Source organism: Stegostoma tigrinum, chromosome 44 (genome assembly GCF_030684315.1).
Source record: "Stegostoma tigrinum isolate sSteTig4 chromosome 44, sSteTig4.hap1, whole genome shotgun sequence".
Classification (NCBI taxonomy): domain Eukaryota; kingdom Metazoa; phylum Chordata; class Chondrichthyes; order Orectolobiformes; family Stegostomatidae; genus Stegostoma; species Stegostoma tigrinum.
In genome coordinates, this window is record NC_081397.1 from 2,015,001 (window position 1) to 2,027,869 (window position 12,869).

General features: G+C 40.8%; 1 pseudogene; it reads right to left on the minus strand.

Annotated features, from left to right (window-relative positions):
- Positions 1–12,869, minus strand: part of LOC132206835 (uncharacterized) — a 660,697-nt pseudogene that overhangs the window by 582,640 nt on the left and 65,188 nt on the right.

The window sequence follows — 12,869 nt, forward strand, 5'->3', positions numbered from 1 at the left end:
AATGATTGCGTAGATTTTCTTATCAATAGAATCGTGGAGTCACGAAGTTATAAAGCACGTACAAAGACCATCAGCCCAACTCGTCCATACCGATCAGAATTGGTGGCATTTGCCAGCATTTGGCCCGTATCCCTCTGAAAACGTCCTATTTTTCTAACCATCCATATACCTGTCAAATGTTGTAATTATCTGCATCTCAAGCATCTCCTCTGGGAACTGGATCCATACATGCCCCGCCCTCTGCATGAAGAAAGCTGCCCCTCCTGTCTCTTTTAAACCTTTCCCCTCTCACAATAAATCTATGCCCTATATTTTTGGAATCTGCTACCTTGGCTGCAAAAATAAACCTTGTCTGTTCAACTTTATCCATGTTTCTCATGATTTGATAAACCTCTATAAGGCCACCCCCAGCATCCAACACGTCAGAGAAACACCACCAGACTACTCAGTCTTTCCCTATTATTCCAAAAGAGGACAACAAGCATTTTTCGGCGTCCCTATACGTTTAAATACTATCGTCCTCCCCCATTCCATGTATGACTAACCTGCAATTCAGCAATTAATACAATTCCTGGCAGAATTAAAACAGAGGCCAGTCGATACAAAGATATACAATCCATCCGTGATTATATTCACGCACCGGGAACACCAATGAAAGCAATTAGCGTGTAGCATATCTTCAGGATACTGTCCGCCAGCTCATGCATTTTCGCAGTCAAGAGATGTATGTTTATTCTAAAAGCAACGCTGTTCTATTCAAATATGTGACAGTGGCATTCCGAGTACTTTAATTCATACCGAATGTATCACCAAGGGAAAGCTGAACTTGCGACTTAATTCGCCTTAATGAAAACTAAACTGGCAGTTTGCTGATTGGAGTTAACTCCCTGATGGAATACAAGCAACACAGCAGTGGGACTTGAATAATCATGTTAATTAAACAGGGGGGGAAATATCCACAACAGCGTCCTTTTATCACGTAAATTATTCCAGTTCAGTTTCTGGATCTGAAATTTTGTTTTCTTTTGTTCTTCTGTGAAATCCTTGCAGTACTTGCTGCACGGAAATTTATTGTTCATTACAAAGAATCCTTAAGAAGTTGTTGCCAAATTTCCTACCAGAACATTTCAGTGGTATATGTGCATGTGTAGTGCTGTAGGGAAGGATGGATTTTATATATTCTGTCCCGTTCTCGATTTTGACACTAACAATTTCTAACTATTCCTTTGTTTAATTTCCTACTGCCTTGGCTGTGCCTCTGCTTTGCGGTTTTCAGTATTCAGTAATGATTTTTTTTTTCAAAGGTAAAGCACGTTAGGCTCATTACTGGCATTTAAGAGGCAACCACATTGCTGTCGACCAGGAGGTACATGTCTAATAGACTGATAGAAACGGTAGATTTCCTCCCCTCGAAGGTATTCCTGAATCAGGTAAATTGAGACAACAGTCAATGAAATCTTTGTGATGAATATTGCTCTTACCTGATTCAAATCCCAGATTTATCAAGCACATTTAAGAACATAGAACATAGAACAGTACAGCACAGAACAGGCCCTTCAGCCCACGATGTTGTGCCGACCATTAATCCTCATGTATGCACCCTCAAATTTCTGTGACCATATGCATGTCCAGCAGTCTCTTAAATGACCCCAATGACCTTGCTTCCACAACTGCTGCTGGCAACACATTCCATGCTCTTACAACTCTCTGTGTAAAGAACCCGCCTCTGACATCCCCTCTGTACTTTCCTCTTTCCAGCTTAAAACTATGACCCCTCGTGTTAGCCTTTTCTGCCCTGGGAAATAGCGTCTGGCTATCAACTCTATCTATGCCTCTCATTATCTTGTATACCTCAATTAGGCCCCCTCTCCTCCTCCTTTTCTCCAATGAAAAAAGTCCAAGCTCATTCAACCTCTCTTCATAAGATAAGCCCTCTAGTCCAGGCAGCATCCTGGTAAACCTCCTCTGAACCCTCTCCAAAACATCCACATCTTTCCTATAATAGGACGACCAGAACTGGACGCAGTTTCCTTTTTGACATGAGTGTATTCAAAGTCAGTCTACCTTCAAAACTGAAGCAGACTTTAGAATTATTTTACAAGTTGAATACCAGCTTATTTTGTAATACTCTTTCAAGGGCTATCGAGTTCTGCTGATTTTCGCAATTAACCTTCCGAGGCAGCAGTGGTCACAGTCGTAAAAGACAATTGCATCTCAAACCCATACACTCTCCAAGGGGACACATATAACCCGGCATTCAGTGTAGCATCTGAACCTCATCGAATGGCACCAGCTCATTCAGTATCTTTGTCTTGTGTAATAGTTTAGGCTAATAATACACTTCAAACAAACTTCACCTTCTGGAAACATACGCTGAAAACACTATAGACCTTCTGACACTTGGAGCAGCTGTAAACAGCTCGATTGGCTCCAACTTGCTTCCAACCAAATCTGCCTCATTGCGTGGCCTGTACAACAGTGACAATTAGTTGACAAAGAATGCAGAAACATCAATCTGTCGGACTGTTCGCCGCCAGTCTCCTGTTGGGATCATCACGGGAGGTGTCCTCAAAAGTATTGTAACTTTTCAACTTCTACCATCCTGGCAGCGACGCTCTATTCCTGCAGAATCAACAGAGGCAAATATGCTAGAATGATCAAATCCTGCCCTACTTAGCCCGAGCATTGATGAGCCAGATCAGGGGATGTGTCTGAGATGACTGAATACACGTGAACTTGAGTGAGCAGAACTGAATAACAATGACATTTAAGGATTCAAATACATCTGAAAATCGTTCGAGCCAGCTAGAAAATTTCAGAACCGTCAGAGCTGGAAGAAAAGAAGATGATTGCGGTTGAGGGAAGTTAATGCTGTCAGTCACAACTTCCCAATTCAAGTATTCCTCAGCCACATGTGTTTGGCCTAATCACACTCAACTGATGGATCACATTCGTAGTAAACTTGGAAAGATCTCATCTGTCCATTTCAACTGAGGGCATTCAAATGTTGTCCGAAATGAATGGCATCTCGGATCGTGAATCAACCCATGCCTGTGTGCTTAATGAGCTGCACAACCTCCAGATTTGGACTGGTCCTTGTCGAGTAATTTTCACTCCAAAACATTGTAAAGAATTTGTGACAGGTGAATCATTTCCTCTTGTTAGACACATAGTGCTATAAATGTTAATTGTCTCACTTTGATCGTTCTCATAGTGAATTAAGAGCATTACTCGAGACCTTTGTCTCCGTGAGCAACTGACTTCCTGAGCCGCTTCAAAGGACATTTCAGATTCGTATTGCTTATATTTCTGGAGTCATATGTAGACCAGTCCAGCTCAAATCAGGCAGATTTCCTTCTCAAAATCATATTCGTGTACAATGTGTCATTTAGATGAGCTTTCAACTGTTATCAATAACTCATTCAATTAATTTATATCTAATTAATTATGAATTTAATTCCAGACTTTACTGAATTCAATTTGACATTTTAAAAAACGTACTTGAGACTTATTTTGATTAGCGATGAGGCACTCAAAGGCGTCCAAGATCAGAACTCCCCGAAAGTGACAACACAAGGGGATAATGTGATAATGAAGGGGGATTGCACACTTGTTTTCATCGTTGGATCAATGATTAAAGCATTGGACCAGTTAATACTTGACACATAACTTGACACATCACTTATTCCAGGAAAGAATCATGAAATACAGATCTATTTCGGAAATCATTTTATCATCCATATAATTTCCTTGTAATTCCCTCCTTTTCCACATGAAACCGCATGTCTCTTCGACCCTATCAGGGCTGTTGTTTTGTCCTTCCCATCGTTTGTCTAGCTTCCTTGTGTTTGCAATTCCACACAAAAACTGGAACATCTCAATGCTTTGCCACTTGTGTTGTGTTTTGACGCAGCTGAAATGCAAGTCACCTATTTTAGCCGCAGTGGCCATGAGATTTACTTTGTTGGTCCAGCTAATTCAATTTGTTTTTAAATGTTCTACATCATCTTAAACTGACCTTCTCCTCATCCTTTGTGATGCAAGCCTCGAAATATGAATTTCATGTTAAATAATGCATTTTATACATTGAATATGAAATATTGAACACATTGGTATAAACAAGGGTCCCTGTGAGTTCAGTGAGCAACATTTTGATTTTCTGTGTCTCTGAGATGATAATTAAAACGTCATTTTCCTTTTTCTAATTGCGGTGATTACATGTAATCACAGAATGTTCCACTACAGCTTAAGCACTTTGGCTTTTCGAGTTTGCACCAGCAAAACTAAGGTTAATAACTCTCATTACACTTTACTGTAAGGTGTGCATAGGCTTCAATGTTCTGATGTTCATTTAAATATTGTGTCCGAAAATATGGGGTTACCCACCTCTGTTACATTACCACGAAGTGCATTTTCATCTCATCCACCCTCGCGATGAAAAATAACCCCAACTCCCCTCTTCTTGGTACATTATTCCATTAAATGTTTGTGCATTGTGAAAGAATTTTATTTATGTTTATCTCAGATGAACAGCAATATATAACTCAAGAGTCAAAAGTCAAAAGTTTGCACATACTTCTACATCGCCCTTTTGAGTTGAGCTTACACAATGCACCTACTACTCAGGAACGAAGTATTTAAGGACCAGTTGCACTTTGAGCTGGACCTTAAATTATGTGTTCCTGAGTTGTAGTTGCATTGAGCTGTCTCATGAAGTATCTGCATGGGAACAGTTGCTTCCATCCACGCTCATTCGAAAGGAAGAACACAGGGAAAATAGCATACCGTATGATTCTCTTATTTTATCATATTACGATTCTAAAAAAAACCGTTAAGCCCTGCACTTGACACTTCAACCAATAGTGCTACTGCTATTCAACACCAGTTGATATGGAATAAACCCGCTCAAAATTTCCCTGACACCGCAGACATCACACATTAGTTCAGTCACTCCGGCACATTTTATTCTTCCTTAAATCGGGAAACTAAAGTGGTTTTTTGGTTTCCCTGCGGCAAAAGCATAGCTAAATTAATTTGTTTCAAATTTTCTTCTTAATATACAATAACAATTCATTTGTATTTCAAATGAGTTGTTATACCGAGACACGAGGGTGCTGCAGATAACAAGGTGTAGAGCTGGATGAACACAGCAGGCCCAGTAGCATCAGAGGAGCAGGAAATCTGATGTTTTCGGCCTAGACCCTTCTTCAGAAAATGATTCTTCACATTATCTGGCGTGCAATGAATCTTTATAAATCAGAATGAAAGATTATTTCAATACAACATTTTTTTTTTACGTTCAGTAGCTGGTATGGGTGGGTTCATGTAATCCACGAAAAGGGGAGATGAAGGGATATAAAACTATGGATCATAGGCACAAAAGTCTCATCACAAAGGTGGAAGTATAATTTTAATCTATTTTTCAGCTTCTTCCAACCCATGCAATGCCGACAGTGCTGAAAACGGCCATTTGGCCCATCAAATTTACCCTGACCCACTGAAGAGCATTGCTCCCTGTCTCAGGCTCCCAACTTCCCCTCAATTCACCTAACTAGTACATCTCTGCATAATGCTGGGTAGTTTATCCCCCTGTGCTGTGAGAAAGCAGTGCTAAACTCTGAACCACCGTGCCATCCTTCAATGACATACTCATTCACAGGGAAAATATAACTCTGATACAATGATTGCATCCATATGTAACCGACTTACACCATTTTCTATTCTTTCATTTAAAGAAAAAGTTCTTTGTTTCTGAGTCATTTGCATGAAACTCACAATTCTAATGGTCTGCAATTTCTCAGTACTGGGTCATTGCGACTGTTGGTAGGATTGGTGGGGAATTCAGGGCAAGCTTTACTCGTGCTGTTGAAGAGGGATGAAGCTAACATGGGAAGGAGGTGGGATCCTGAGAGAAGTGTCTGCAGCAGAGCTGCACTTGGAGTACTAGAAGTAATGATAAGTGAGTCAGGAAGACAGACAAAGTACAGCCAATGAAAGTAAAACCGCGATTGAGATCATCAAGGCTGAATGGTACATTCAGTGCTCAGTTTTGGAGTTGGGACACAATGTCTTTCACAAGGCGTTGGTGGAACAAGTTCTTGAATATTGTGGACAGTTCTGGTTGTTGAGCTAAAGGAAGGACATTATTAATCTGTAGACGATCCAGAGAAAATTTACAAGGATGTTACCGGAACTGGAGAGTTTGAGTTACAAGTAAAGGGTGGGTAGTCTGGGACATTTTTCTCTGGAGCATAAGGTGTTGAGTGAAGTCCTTCCAGCATTTATAGAACAATGAGGGACATCCACCGGTAAAATAACAAAGATCATTTCCCTACTGAAAGGGGAGGGGTGGTGTTCAAAACTGGAGGGATTTTGTCTTTTTTTCAGTTCATATTCAAAAGATTTGAAAAGGACCTGCTCGGCAACTTTTTTCTTCACACAGTGACTGGTTCTTGTTTGGAATGAACCGCCAGAGGAAGTGCTAGATGCAGGGACAGTTACAATATTTAAAAGGCATTTGTATAGTTACGTGAACCCTAAGGGTTTAGAGGGATATGGGCCATCTGCAGGCAAGTGGGACTAGTTTAGTTTTGAAAACTTGGTCGCCATGCGTGGTAACAACGTGTAGGGCTGGAAGAACACAGCAGGCCAAGCAGCATCATAGGAGAAGGGTTAGTTGGACCTAAGGGTCTGTTTGAGGGCTGTTTGACTCCATGGTGCTCTGTGACTCTCTGTGACTCTGAGTCTATCTTATTGCACCCAGTCTGAAGAACAAGGCAGATAAGTTGATGTCACAAGCGAGCACATGGAAATATATTCTATCACTCAGATGCGGTCAAGGTAGGAGAAGGATTTACAGATCAATAATGCAGAATATAAGGGTTCCAGGCAAAGCAAAGAACAGATGGCATCACATTATTGAGCAGCTTATCACTTTGGGCAATTAGAAAGGATGACATCCTGGAGATTTCCTCAAATAAAAGCACATGGGCAGAGCTAAGAAAAATGTAAGAATAAAAGAACAATTCTTCAACGGAAAATCCTGGTCTTGTTCATTTTTCATTTTGTTTTTGAATGGAGTTTAAATGGTTGGAGTTGAATGTAGGCCCCCAACTAGTCTGAGTGAAATAGGGTAGCAGATGCAGAGGCAAATTTCAGAGAAGTGTAAGTGTAAGTGTACAACTTTTCGGATGAAGGGTCTCGGCCCGAAGCGTCAACTTTTATGCTCCTGAGATGCTGTTCGACCTGCTGTGTTCATCCAGCTCCACACTTTGTTATCTTGGATTCTCCAGCATCTGCTGTTCCCATTATCTCCGACCACACCCTTCATTGCTGACTTCAGCTCCCTCGGACCCGACCCGCTGACCGCATTCCTTGCACTGGTGCGTAGATACGCACGGAATATGTAAACCCCAATCAGACAGTCACCTCAGGGTGGAATCGAGCCGAGGTCAAGAGCAGTGTTAGCCGGCATTGCTAACATTAGGGGCAACGAGCTGCTGGCTCTTTGTGGTCTTTGTACACACACTGTCTAACACAGATAAACACGAGGTGGTGTATGTTGGAAGAAGGAAACTTTCAGGGTAGTGTTGAATGTGACAAGACATGGTAAGCTCAGAGAATCTGTAAAGTGAGCTAGAAAGGATGATCAGGTAGTTTAGAAGGAAGACCAGACTATTGTATTTATCAATCGTGGCATTGATTATGCTGGAGCTGCAGTTGAAACTATAAACTTTGGTTCAATTATAGTTGGACTCTGTAGCCCTGGCCAGCACACTGCAGGAAGTAGGCGACAGCACTTTGAGGGAGTACACAGGAGCTTCACCAGGATGTTGCCTGGGAAGGAATAGTTTAGCTATGAAGCGAGTTTGGATAAGATCGGTTTGTTTTCATTGAATTTGCAGAATATTGAGGCAGACCTGATGCAAGTATAATACATTATGAGGGGTACGCACACAGTGAATAGACAACAGCATTTTCCTCAGTTGAATTATCAATAACAATGAATATTCAATCAAATATGAAAGGTTGAAAGTTTAGTGTGGAATTGAGAAAACAATTCTTATCACTGAAAGGGCGGTGGCTGTCCGGAATACACTGCTGATGAGGAAAGCTGAGTCGAGAGTCCTCATAACTTTTAAGAAGAACTTGGACATGTACTTGTAGTGAGGCAATGGGTGGAAAGTGGCCCTAATGTCTGCCATCATATTTATTATTCTTCAGCTGTTCAGACTTGATTCGTCTCCGTTGCAGTGTATGATCTGCAATTCTACACACAGCTTTCTCCAGATTGACCTACTATAAATATTGACAACTTGTACCTGACGCAATTTAATTTCAACACAATAGCGAGGCATTACCATTCACACTGATGTTGTCGTTTGGGGTTTCTGCGCAAGTATTGATGTATTCAGCTCGATCCTGCTTAATTATTGTCAAACTCCACTGGGGTTCCTGTAAATACAGACACATAATCTGTCAACTGAAGAAAACGTTAATACATCACCTGGTAAACAGGTCCTGGAAATCTCTGCATTTACAAACACACAGTACCACATGAGAATCTCACTCATATATTGACAAGTTGACTGCATAGGATCTAAAAAAAAAACAAAATCACACATTCAATAACAATATTCGACTGGACTCCTGCTGAAAATAATAGAAATGTCTGTTTGGTCTTGTTAAATCCTGAAAAATACCTGGAGCTGAAGAAATACAGACACACCATGAAAGACTCATATTGACTGACGCATTTCCACACTGCCTGTTAAATGGCCAGCAGAATGGGAAGGCAATGGCCGATTGGTATTATCGTTAGACTATTAATCCAGCGACCTGGGTAACATTCTGGGAACGCAGTATTGAATCCCACCATGGCAGATGGTGGAAATTGAATTGAATAAAATATCTGCAGTCAGAAGATTGTCAGGGAATACCCATTTGGTTCACTAATGTTGCCTAGAGAAGGACACTGCCATTTTCTATCTGGTCTCGCCTACATGTGACTCCAGACCGGCAGAAATGTTAAACCACTCTGGACAATTTGGGATAGATAGTAAATGCTGCCGAGCCAGTGACGCCCTCATCCTGTGAATGAAAAAAGGAATTCTGCAACAATGGACACATTCTTCACAGGCCCCTGTCAGTGCTGTTCCATTATCACCTGAAAGCATTGAGGGTTCATCTATTATAAGTTCCATAAGATTGCTTGGGATTCTCTGCAAGCAGTCATGCAACACAAAGAGGTTTTACTTGAATATTACTGAGGCTGGTAGCTTATTCTAAAATTAACGCTCTCATCTAATTACCCTTGTGCTGTGATAAAGCAGACAAAGTCGCCAGGGAATCTGCTCTGAGAAGAGACAAATAGCTGAGGCAAAATTGTCAGTATTCACGGTTGGAGTTGGGGGCAAGGGATGGGAGAGTGGGCTTTGGCTGGATCTCAACAAAGCGCATCTGTAAAGCCAACCCTGTATTCTTGGAGCCCAGGGTCAGGTTCTGATTTGGCAGATGCTGGAATAAGAATTCAATGAACATCTGGAATGAAGACTGTAATGTCGATTTCAAAACCATCATCGATTCATTGAAAAAAAACTTTCAACAATATTATCGAAAGTTTCCCAGCACGTGACTCCAGACCGAGCCTGACCTGTGAGACCTAAATTGCCATGTCAATTCATCTGCAAACTGCCCGAAAATATATTACATGGGGCACTGTCCTGGAATTACGCATTGACAATCCCTCACAGTTTTGGACTCTGTATAAAACTATCAAACCCGCTGCGTAAATGTGAGCACTGTCAACCCCGTGCATCATCGTACAGGGTTAAATGTGCAGTTGTCTCATGGAGATGCGGATACATTTCCAGTTGGATAGACAAGATAATGTGTTGGCCCTGCCTTACTGTTCGCAGCTTGTCTGCTTTGTCAAGGGCTGTTCACAAAATATCAGAGCCTCCAATAACAGCCTCTGACAATCACAAAACGTGAGCACACCCTCAAACCACTCCAACATCCTGTGTGTTCTCATTCTTTTTTTTATTTTAAGCAATGATCCTCTGATTATTTTTGTCTGTATTACAGAACAATGGCTATGGAGGCAAAGACAGCAGAAGAAAAGTGCAATGTAATGTCGTTCCCAAAATTTGTGAACGTGGGGATGCAGAGGGATAACTTTGCAGAGTACAGAATGTTCAGCATTGGAGAGCGGAAGTTTCGGACGGATGGTGAATACTCAATGGGATGTGGGGTTGCAGAGGAGATAAATTCAAAGGAAGGTGATGTGAGGAAGGTTCCAGATATCTGGATACCTCTGAGTTGTTGCATCTTATGGACCTTGATGCCTGAAAGGAAAAAGAAAATGGTTCTGGTTAGCCAAGTGAATGAGTCAGATGATGAAGTCAAACTGTGGCGTGATGCAGCGCTGATCCAGTATGATGCGGTGCTGTTGGGGGGAGAGGTGAAGTATGCATACGATGCTGGGTGGCACTGAGTGTGGATCTCAGGAAGTATCGGGAGCAGCTGTCTGTGGAAGGTTGAAAATTATGGATCCAAGGAGGATTCAAAGCAAAATGGATGAAATTTGAGTTGGGTGAGTCTGAGCCAGAGGCAATAACCGAGGCATGTGATATGTCTGTGGAAATGAGTTTTGGCAAGGAAAGCATTTGATAAACTGTTATTGGTTAATCCATTGAACTGTAAATGTGAACAAGTTGTGAACTTGGAGTGACTTAATCAAAACATGAACGTTTAATTCTCATGGAATGACTCAAAGGTGGTAAAAATTTAAGAATTGCCTAACACAATATGTTCAATTTCCCTTATGGTCAAATATCTGACCATTTCAAACTTAAAGATACATAAGGACTCGAACTGTAGCTTCCTGTGACAAGTTGTTCCAAAGACACTATTCTCTTAGAGAAGAAATTCCAATGATCTTAGTCTTAAATTGACTTGCCTTTATTCTGACACTGTCCGATGAAGGGAAATATCTCTCAGTGTTTCTCCCGTCAAGTCCCTTCATCATCCTACATGTTTCAATGCCTCTCACAATTCTAAACTCCAATGAACAGATTCCCAACCTCTTTAGCCTTTGCTCACATGGCAGTCCGTCCACACCAGGGATGGTGTATCTGACGCTTCTCTGAATTGCGTCTCAAGTAATTATATATTTGCTGAAGTGAGGAGACTGCAACTGCTGACAACACTCCAAATGTGGTCTCACCAGCACTCTGCAGGAATTGTTCTTCAGTCTTCTGAACCTACCTCTTTGAAATATCGGCCAAAGTTCAATTAGACTTCCTATTACATGTCACACCTTTTTGCCCATTTTCTGTGTTTCATGCACAAAAGCACCTATGTCTTTCTGTGCTGCATCTTTCCACATATCTTCGTCATTCAAAGAAGATTTTGTTTCCTTGCTCTCCCTTCCAAAATGAATGACTTCTCATATTTTCCACTTTGTTTGGCCATTGCTTGCCAATTTACTAAACCCATCTGTGCACCTCTCTGTAAACCAGGTGCATTCTTCTTGCATTCTGCCTTCTCACCTGTTATTTGGTCAGATGAAAAATTGTCAAAAGTGTATTTGCTTCCATTGATCGAATCATCAATACAGATTATGAATATTTGGGGTTCCAGCACTGAGCTCTGTTGAACCACTTTTGAAACAGATCGCCAACCTGAAAAATAACTACACAGCACCATTTGTTACTTCCTGCCAATTATCAATTTCACAATCCATGCCAATGTGCTACCTCCAGCACTGCGGGCTCTTATATCTTAACCTTTTGTGAGGCACTTTCTGAAAAAGTCTTTTGGAATTATAGCGTTAATCTGATTATAATATTTTGACTTTTTTTTCAGTTCAGGCTTCCTCCAAAATGTAAAAAGAATTTTTCAGAAATGACTTCACTTCCATGAAGACATGCCAAATCTGTTTGATTGAATTATCATTTTCCAGTATGCTGCTAATGCCTCCTTAACAATTGTTTCTGTTTTTTTTTCAAATAGAGCTGTTCAGCTAATAAGCACAAAATAAACTTCTCTTTATGCCTTGCTGCCTTTTTTTTAACAGTATGACACTTTGGTTTTAGAATCCACTGATACTTCTCTTGAATTCACTCCTTGTTTTTTAGTAAAATTAATACCAATGCATCTATTATCGCTGGAGCTACTTTTTAAAGGATCCTACGATGCAAATCATCAGGGCCCTGATGATCAGGTTCTTCAAGACACAGCTTCCACTAGCCAAATTAGGTATGTTTTTTCAATACTACTTCTTGAGTGTTGATACTTAATTCCTCTCATATTCAGCAGCATTAAAGGTTTTCTTGAAGATAGTACAAGCTGCTTTGTGTTTTCTGGAAGAAACACATAAGTTTATTCAGGACTCTGTGTTCATACCCAGGCCCTCAGAGGAACAGATTTCCAACGTGTCTAGAAAGTGCCAATGTCTGGAAGGATGTTGATGGCATTTGTCAAGGCAACTTGGTGAAATTAAGTAAAATAAGGTTGGATGCGGAAAACATCTCCAAGATGGCAATCAATCTGTTAGAGTCCCCTCATCCATCATTCCTGAATAAGTATGTAATTTCAGAAAGTGGACAACTGTTAGAATGTGAAGAGCTCCCATACACGTGACAGATGTAACTATTGGCTATTGGGCAGAGTAGAGTAGAGTAGTTCAAGAGATTAGTGACAAACAAAAAAAAGCAGAGCTGATTCAACAGGCAGGTTGTTTAGTACAAAGCACAACAGTTTATATTCAGAAATAAGGTACTGTGCATGGCATTAGGATCCAGTGAATAGAGAAGACAATGAAAGCCTATGATGCCAAAGTCAGACCTTATTTTATTTAGTGTATT